The sequence below is a fragment of the Toxorhynchites rutilus genome, chromosome 3 (assembly GCF_029784135.1).
Source record: "Toxorhynchites rutilus septentrionalis strain SRP chromosome 3, ASM2978413v1, whole genome shotgun sequence".
In the NCBI taxonomy this organism is placed as follows: Eukaryota; Metazoa; Arthropoda; class Insecta; order Diptera; family Culicidae; genus Toxorhynchites; species Toxorhynchites rutilus.
Window position 1 is genome coordinate 232,098,449 of NC_073746.1, and position 10,163 is coordinate 232,108,611.

Consider the following 10,163-nt stretch of genomic DNA (forward strand, 5'->3'; position numbering starts at 1 on the left):
CTCTATACCTGGCGACCAAAGTTGTACCCTAGGAAATTGCCCAAATCCTCGTTAGACGGCATCGCACTTTTCCGAGTGGTGGGTGGGAGAAGTAACAGATGCTATTTGTTTCTAGCTTTCAACGAATAGGAACGAAGCAGCAAAACGGTGGCTAGAGAAGTTATCCTTCAATGTCGTGTTTTGTAGGTTGGGTGAATATCGTTGTATGCAATTTAACCTTTGAAGGACTTTGAAGAAACAGGACAGATTGCATGGTTCACAGCGTCATAATCTATCAATTCAAATTAAATTATAAAGCAGGTATTCGAAAATGATTGGATGCCTTCAGCAGCACAGAAGCAATACTCTGCATCAACAATTCATGAAGTTTCTTACAATCGTTTTTGAAGCCCGCCTGCTAAAGGTTAAGAGCACTCGTAAAAATTAGTTGAGTTGTAAAATACGTTTTACTGCACCGAAGGGGGTGGAGACGGAAATTAATTGAGCAGGTAATTTCTTCATGTTATTGTTTGGTGATTGCAAAGTTCTGAGGCATTGCAGACGTTTCCTAGAAACCTTCGTTTGAATGAGCTCGATTTATGTTCGTTGTTAGCTTGTTGATGTTCGTTTAGAGGAATAAATATATGATGCAATGCATCGTAAATAAATCTGACCCAGTTTGCAGCTGTTTGAATGTATCAAAAAGTCAAAAACCAAGGAGGGAGAACTAACAGACATGTAGAGCTTCATAACGCTTGGTCTTCCGATGATTTTTGAAATGAACAGAGATGAACACAAAGAGAAGATACCCTCACAACATATTTGGCTAATGAAACCAACACCAGCACCAAATGCAATAGAATGATGATTTTGAGACATTTAATTCTACTTTCATCCCTAGAAAAGAGCATTTGAGGGGATTTTTGATAATTTTTCTCGTTCTCACAAATTTAGTCTAGTTGTAAACCATCGATTCGTGCTCCGCTACGTGTCCACTGTCGCCGAAACATTAAGGATGATAGATTGCTACTGGGAATCCTCACAGAGGACGAACTGAGCGATTCGATGAGCTTTTGTGGTAGATCACTGAAAGAGAGGCTCTTAGGGTTTGAGACGAACCAGCCCAGGAGGTTGAAAGCCTCTTTAAGAAAATACGCTAGTAAACTGTGGTAAACATGAAGTGGGAGTAATATTGGCGCAATCGATGAAAGTGTGACATCGTAATCCAGTTCTTACATCATTGTAATCGACAACAATTTGATCTTTTACAATCGATCGCTCCGGTTGTTTACACGCGCAATCTATTGAAGATTGACGCCATTCCTTTCTTTTCCACTGTTCCCGAAGGAGTGAATGAGTCAACTGTGCTTGAGAAGCAAAACATCTGTAATATCAAAACAAGACTCGAACAACAAACAGCGCAAACAAGTGTTTGTTTCTTCGAATTTCAACTCGGATGTTTCCAACAGCGACCTTTTTTTTCTATTATAGTGACTTTCAACACATTTCGGCTGGTTCATCACTTTTACTTCCATTTTTGGAGGAATGTCGGAAGTGAGAATTGAACTTGTGATCTATGCCTGAGAGGTATGGATGTTACCACTACGCCAGATCACCTCCACAACAGCGATCTAGCCAGGATGATTACACAACAGGGAAAATCGACGCAGGAAAAGATAAGTCTACTGGGAAATGAGCTGCGTGATGAACTGAGTAGAAGACTAGAAGCCATTAAGGTGGATTTGATGAACGTTCACACCAAGGTGTCCCGGATTGAAAGCGAAGTAGATGCAATTAGTAGATCTGTACTACGAACGACCTGATCGTTTGTGGGGTTCCGTATCTGGAGGACGCAAATTTACCGTCCTACTTTCAAAGCTGGTGTATTGTGCTGGGCTGTACTGAAGCTTCCATTCTGCTAGTGGATATTCGTAGGATGGCAAAATCCGACATTCGTGAGGACAGCAACCGTTTCATACTGGTTCAATTCGCTATTACGAATCAACGAAATGTTTCCTTGGTAGGTACATACAACGTAGATTGCTCGCTCTTTCTCAAATCGGTTTTAAGTCAGATTAACCGATCTACATCAACGAGAACCTGGTCCCACCTGCTGAGTTAATACTGATCGAAATCGACATTAAAGAGGTAAAGATTCTTTTCGGTTTTTTCTACAATCCACCGGACTTAATACCAAGAAACAAATATTATACGACGCACTTTGTTTTACCAATTAAAACCTAGAACATAAACGGCAGCAGCTTTAAGTTTTGTGAGCAATATAAAATAAATCTATATATATAAAAATTGATGTCTGTCTGTCTGATTGTTATGGACTCGAAAACTACCGAACCGATCGACATGAAAATTGGTATATATGGGTTTTTGGGCCCGGGGAAGGTTTTCGTGATAGTTTGAGACCCCTCCCCCCTCTTTGAGGGGGGCTGCCATACAAATGAAACACATAACTCGAGAATTAATCAAGAAAATAAAACCAAATTTGACATGTGGAGGTTTTAGGGTGCAATAAATGTTTTTACGGTGGTCAGACACTCCAGCCCCCTCTTTAAGGGGGAACTGTCATACAAATGAAAGTCTGATTTCTGTATAACTTGAAAACTAATCAAGTAAATGGAGCCAAATTTGGCATGCGAAGGTTTTAGGGGAAACGAAATGTTTCTATGGTGAATAGATACTCCTCCCCTCTCTCTGAGGGGACGTGGGGGACTACCATACAAATGAAGCATACATTTCTGCATAATTCAAGAACTAATTAAGCAAACGGAACCAAATTTGGCATGTGGAGGTTCTAGGGGACAAGAAACATTTCTAAGGTGGTTCAACACTCCTCCCATCTTTCTAAGAAGGGGGAGGGGGTCTGCCATAGAAATGAAACACAAATTTCTGCATAACTCGAGAATCAATCATGAGCCTAATTTGGCATGTGATGGTTTTAGGGGGCACGAAACGTTTCTATGATGAATACACTCCTCCCCCCTCTCTAAGAGGGGCTGCCATACTAATGAAATACAAACTTCTACATAACTCGAGAGCTAATCAAGCACAATTTGGGATATGAGGGTTTTTTGGTAATGTTTGTTGTTTCTATGTTTCTATGATGGTATGACACCCCTCCCTCCTCTGGAATGGAGAGGGGGTTCCATAAAAATGTATTTCAACCAAAAATATTCCAATCACACATGACATGGGCAAATTCGGAAAATTAAATTCCCTTATGTTCTACAATTACATATTGACAAGCGTTGTTAGTCCATTTGATGTTTGCGCTAACGAAATATCTTTATCTTCTTCTATCTATCCCAATAAAAATGGATTGCCGGATATGTTGATAAGAGCAAAACTCGAGGAAGGAATTGTCCGATTTAGGGATGTCTTTATTCTATCATGTTTTCTGTACAATTTATTCCATGTAACGGAGAAACATGTTATTTGCAAATGGTTGAAAATTCTTGAACGAGAATTGTGTCTGAAAATAATCTTATGTTATAATGATGAATTTTGGTAGAATAACTAGGAATTATTCAGTAAAAGGTAAATTCAACGAGGTCGATTAGAAGATCAATCAATGAACAGTTCTGCGATTAGACTCATGAACCTGCGCTTAGTAAGAAAACGTAAATGTTTGATGGTATTGATAACAATAAACAAATTTTGGGCGGGACGAAGTTTGCCGGGTCAGCTAGTAAATAAATAAAAATTGTAAGGGGTTGTATCTAGGACACGACCGCATATTTTCGACGTAGAACTACGCAATTGCATTCTGCAATCCACTTGTTTACCACTTCCAATATTATTTCAGAATGCATCGAAATTTTTGTAATAGATTATGTTCATCGTTACAAATAAATTTGATGAACGTTCTTTTACGTTCTTTTACTAGGACTACCAAAATATGTGAACGGAAGAATTGTCAAACGATCATTGTATTTTACATTTTCCTCTGCAATTTTTGCACATCTCATGTTTACGTAGTTCTCGAAGCGCGATAGTTCATTCATCTCTAGTATTTGAAATGACGATTTTCTCAGGCTTCTCAGTTCAAAAGTAAGTTTTAGGGAAACATATTCCGGTCTGCACAACGACAACCGAGTACAAAAGTAATCAACACCAAAAACTACCCCCGACTTGCATGTATTAGCAAAGCGGATTCCCCCAGGCACATTGATTTTGAAGTCCGTGTTAGGGAAACACAGCTCGGTGGGAACAAAAATACCCTCGACTTGCATGTATATTTGCACAGCGGATTTCCACAGGTACATCGATTTTGAAGTGTGTGTTGGGGAAACCGTAAATCGGGCCAATCAAAACTTGGCAGTTAGAGTGTTTAGATAACGCTTGACATTTTACAGTTATTCAGTTGTTCATCTCATTAAAAATAACATTTTATTAATTGTGATAGACGCGTAGAAATATTTTCTATCAATTGATGCAAACATCTTTCCGATCTGTTAAGAAATGTTCGAGTTATAAGCATTCGAAATACGGGAAGGGTTAGCACGCAAATCGGCAGAACAAATGTATGGGAAAAAAGGAAGTTTCCAGTTTTCATGAATTTAAACCGTATAAAGATTAGCGAATTGTAATGTATAGCATATCAAACAAATCTCAGAAAATTTCCGATTCGATTGGTATGCAAATCATGAGAATTCGTTCACAGTGAAAATAGTTATTAACGTTAACTTTATTTCATAAAAGCGTGACCTGTTTTCTGATTTGGCACCCTTCCTGAAAGACGTAGTTCTACGTCAAAAAGCATAAAGAAAGGTATTTGGGGAAGGCTATCTGTTTTCGCTGAGCCATGGAGGCAAACCTAGACACGGTGTCGTACTATGTCCAATACAAGATATGGAAATTTATAAACGATCGTAGGATTCCGGAGATGTAAAGCTTAATTGAGGGGTTCATCGAGTAGATATTCCTGAAATATAAGGTATAAAGCGTCAGAAGTTCGCGTGTACTATAACAGGATTTCTTCGATGACTAGCTAGCTGTCGACGTCGTGGTAAACTTTGTACAACGGCTTTCGGTACTCCTGACGACACCGCAGAATGAGCCATCGCTCGCAGTTATAGGATTTAAGGTTGAAATAAAACATAGAATCAAGCCCAAAAAGTTTCGGAATAACTTTATTTTATGGAAAATGTCATGTCATTTATTGTTTGAACAATCTTCGGTGCATGAACTATAACTATAGTACAGAAATTTGATTTCCCAGTAAACGTAGTGGAAGAATAAGACGAAGGAGAAGACCTTCAAAACATTCATCCGAAGAGATGATATTTGATGTAAAACGGTACGCGAGATGTCTCCCTAAGCCCAGAGATCTTCTCTACAGTTTTCACCATCCAAATCCCACTAGAATACAATAGGCAGGGTGACATACGATCTAACCGGATTGTGTAAACTAATAAGTTTCAAAATGTAATGACAAGTTACAAGAGTTTGAGGAGAGTTACGTTTCATCCAATCCAGCGTGACGTTTTCATTCGTTACAAACATGTTTTTGCACAATTTCAGTTATAAATCGAAAAAAATCTTTAAATAACGATTTGGCTGAATTAAGAAACCCAAATCGGAAAAACCTCATACAAAGATTCTCTGCTAGAGTACATTATATAGATCGATTCATCAATATGCATAATCATTTGAACCAAATTAAATTAAATGAAATTAAATTCTTTCCTAATTCATTCAATTCGTTTGTTTATTACTTCAGATATTATTTTAGAATGAACTCATCAACTCATTGATCCATCGAGTGTCCTCCAATGATAGGTTGCTCGTCCAGCATGGTTCTTTCGTTTCCGGAGACTTGTTGTTTTGCTGAATCGCTTGTGTTCAGCTTTTTTCGTGGTGTCTATTTCTGAATCTGAACATTTCCCCATAGTCTTGAGAAATCTAATTTAAAACTATAAAAAAAACTCTCACATAGACTTAGAAAAGCCATCTGAAAATGATTAAATCCATAAAAGATTAGCTTTGAAAAAAGCATTCAACTGGTAGTTGGCCCGGATGTGACTTGTTTGTAGATGACGGAGACATATGTGTAGCCCCGAGCATCGAACGAAAACCCTCGACGCTAGTTCAACTGGTTTCGGGGTTCATACAGATTCAAGGCGATACAAAAAGTGTGCATCGGGTCATTAACTACGCTTCTAAGGCTCTTACGGATACGGAATAAAGATATCGCTAAACGCTGAAGACGAGCTAGCTCAAGTATGGTGCATGGGGAAGTTCTACACACTACGTGTCATAACTTTAGAAACATTTAATTTTTTTGAGTTTCCAGAGATATGTGAGAGCTTTTTTGAAATTACTTATATAGTGCAGGATATAATTACTATCTTCGTTCATGAGACTGACCAATGTCCCTCCATTATGAAGCAGTATCGTAATGCATCGAAATCCGGGCATTCATATAAATTTACCATACCATTACTGTTGGGGCGAAAAAAACGACGATTTCTGTTTCGGACACCGGGTTCTTAGCAGCAATAAACACATTTATTCTTGGTTTAGCGCAGCTTTAAACTGCAAAATATATTTAATCAAATATGGCTTCCGTGGTGACATTTATAAAATGACTTACACATTCGGTGTTCTCACTTACATGAATTTGAGGTGAAGAAATTCAACTCTTATTCTAGTTAAACAAATCCACTGATGTGTTATACTGAATAAACAAATCTTATGTTTCTAAAAGTCTAACTTTAAATCTACGAAAAATATCCTTTAACAGTGACCTTTTCACGTTTGAACGTGTGTACGTTTTTTCGCGTTCGTTGGCGGAAGTAGTTTTTCTCTTTTTCTTCTTTTCGCTGACAGCTCTCACCCCGTGCGTTCGTCGATGACATTTGACGTCAAGTTGAGTTAGGGTGACCATTTGGAACGCATACTAGGAACAGTGCACCCAGCGGCAACAATTACCATAGAATTAAAAGGCATTCATGTAAGTTATGAATCACAGAATTCCATATTCCATTTGAAATCCGGACACTTTTGCTTTGAATTTCGGACACATTTTGTCAGCAGCATTTCTTTGAGAGAAAATTCATTTCTGAATTGTTACTATATTATGTTATTGTAATTGCTATAACAAAACTACTTACATAGTAGAATGCAAACACAAGTACACCCTGGTAACTGTGTAAACTTCCATAATATCTCAATGAAGTATTGTATTTTTCTTACAATTCTGGCTCTGCGTGGATACAATCAACATCGTCGAAAGCATAATACAGCCATTCCATGCCAAAACGGTATAGTGGTTCTCAGATTTTCGTCAAAAGTGGTAATTATGTTTTTCATCGCTAAATATTTTCATTGGGATGGCCATTTCCATTTTAGGGTGGTACGAAAAATATTTTTATTTCCACTTTTTCCCAAAAATGATTTTTTTAACCCGATTTAGAAGCAGTATCGTAATGCATCGAAATCCGGGCATTCATATGTCATAGCATAAAATTTACCATACCATTACCATAGAATTAAAAGGCATTCATGTATGTTATGAATCACAGAATTCCATATTCCATTTGAAATCCGGACAGTTTTGCTCTGAATTCCGAACACATTTTGTCAGCAGCATTTCTTTGAGAGAAATTAGTTATTGGGCCTCTTATTTCATTGTTTTTCTTTTATAATCTTAGACCAAACACCACACATCGAAAATCCTTGCTCCATTCTTTCTACGGCTTGTAACATACTTATGCAACTCCTTAAATAAGGAATTTCATCGTCATCGTTTGATCCGTCCAGATTTCAAATCATCTTCTGAATGTGTTTTTTTTTAATTCCGGACATGGGTTTGTGAAATACTTTGTTTTGATTTATAATTCATTTTCAAATTTCAGTTAGCTACTATTTTCAACACTACATCAAATTGATACAAATTGATCAGTCTCATCAATTTATCATGCAAAAGATGTTGTGTTTAGATTCACATATTTCGATGCGAGGGAGCATTTCTACAGAATAATCTGTATTTATAAAGATTTTTCAGACTTTCTGAAACCAAGAATCTGTAGTTACAAATTACAGATTTTAAAAATAACGTTCCAATAAAGGGTGTGTCACGTCAAATTGCATCACGGAAAAAACGCTGTAGAAATTCCCTTTTCACCGATCCTTTTGAAAATTTTAGACAGTAAAATAAAAACTATTAAACAACTTTTGGCATTTTCCATTTTTCATACTTCGAGCCCAAGCCCGTATGCTCGTACCTTCCTCTTTACCCCGTCCATAAGGTTCTGTACAACGTCAGGTTGTAGTTTTTTTTTAACAGAAATCCATTTTCTCTTGAAGTCCGCCTCCGATTTGACAACTTTTGGGTTCTTCCGGAGGGCCTGCTTCACAATCGCCCAATATTTCTCTATTGGGCGAAGCTCCGGCGCGTTGGGCGGGTTTATTTCCTTTGGCACGAAGGTGACCCCGTTGGCTTCGTACCACTCCAACACGTCCTTTGAATAGTGGCACGAAGCGAGATCCGGCCAGAAGATGGTCGGGCCCTCGTGCTGCTTCAATAGTGGTAGTAAGCGCTTCTGTAGGCACTCTATAAGGTAAACCTGCCAGTTTACCGTGCCGGTCATCACGAAGGGGGCGCTCCGCTTTCCGCAAGAGCAGATCGCTTGCCACACCATGTACTTTTTGGCAAACTTGGATAGTTTCTGCTTGCGAATCTCCTCCGGAACGCTGAATTTGTCCTCTGCGGAGAAGAACAACAGGCCCGGCAGCTGACGAAAGTCCGCTTTGACGTAGGTTTCGTCGTCCATTACCATGCAATGCGGCTTCGTCAGCATTTCGGTGTACAGCTTCCGGGCTCGCGTCTTCCCCACCATGTTTTGCCTTTCGTCGCGGTTAGGAGCCTTCTGAACCTTGTATGTACGCAGGCCCTCCCGCTGCTTGGTCCGCTGGACGAATGAACTTGACAAATTCAGCTTATTGGCGACATCCCGGACCGAACTTCTCGGATCACGTCTAAACTGCTTAACTACGCGCTTGTGATCTTTTTCACTGACGGAGCATCCATTTTTGCCGTTCTTCACCTTCCGGTCGATGGTTAGGTTCTCGAAGTATCGTTTTAGTACTCTGCTGACCGTGGATTGGACGATTCCCAGCATCTTACCGATGTCCCGTTGTGACAACTCCGGATTCTCGAAATGAGTGCGCAGGATTTTCACGACGCTCTTTTTCGTACGACGACATTTTTCCAAATTTACGAAAAATTGACAGTGAAGCATGGCCAACGTGATCTATACACTCTTATCTGATTATAAGCGAAAGCTGAAGATATAATTCCTAAAAATTAAATTTCTACAGCGTTTTTTTCCGTGATGTAATTTGATGTGACACACCCTTTATTAGTAATAGCTTAATTTTTTCCATCTCATTAATTTTGATTATATACTATTTGAATCAGTCTGAATGATAGTCATTTTGGCATTAAGATATAGCGTGGTGTCGTGCTTTCTCGTGTTCGATCTAAGGCGGAAAGATGCAAAAGTTTGTGTCATAGGCTAGCGTTACAATGAATAAATAACACTGTTTATTTTTTTCTTACTAAATAACTTTTTATAACTTGATAAAAATATATGTTTAGTTTGTTATTATTTCCCCTCAATATAATAAAAATATTCACAATTTACCTACACTGCATACAACAATAACTGTAAATAAAAAAAAACAACAATTCCAACCATAGCTATTTCTACCCTATACAATAACTGTCAATAAGAAATACATTTTATCACAATATATTACATGCAAAATTTTAAAAATTCGGAATGATTTAGAAGCAGTAATTCTTCCGCAAATTTTGATTGGAAACATTAGTAAAAAAAAATCAGTGCAAAATTTAGCGAACAAATGACATGACCGGTCATTTTGACCGATTAGTAGTTCTAGTGTTAAGCAAACAGTTACATCTGCGTGGAGAACTTATGAAGATGCGATACAAAGCAGTTCAGAAAATTATTACTGCATTGAGTGTTGAATGCGACTGACGCTCTGCCCAAGCAAAGGCGTATTATACAACCTCGGTTGCTTGGCTATGATGATGCAAATCAAAATGAGTTATCAAATTTTGTTTTGCAAAATTGTTACTTATTTTCTGGCATTTGGAAAGCGTTGGCGATAGCAAATTGTTGCTGGTTGCAATTGTAATC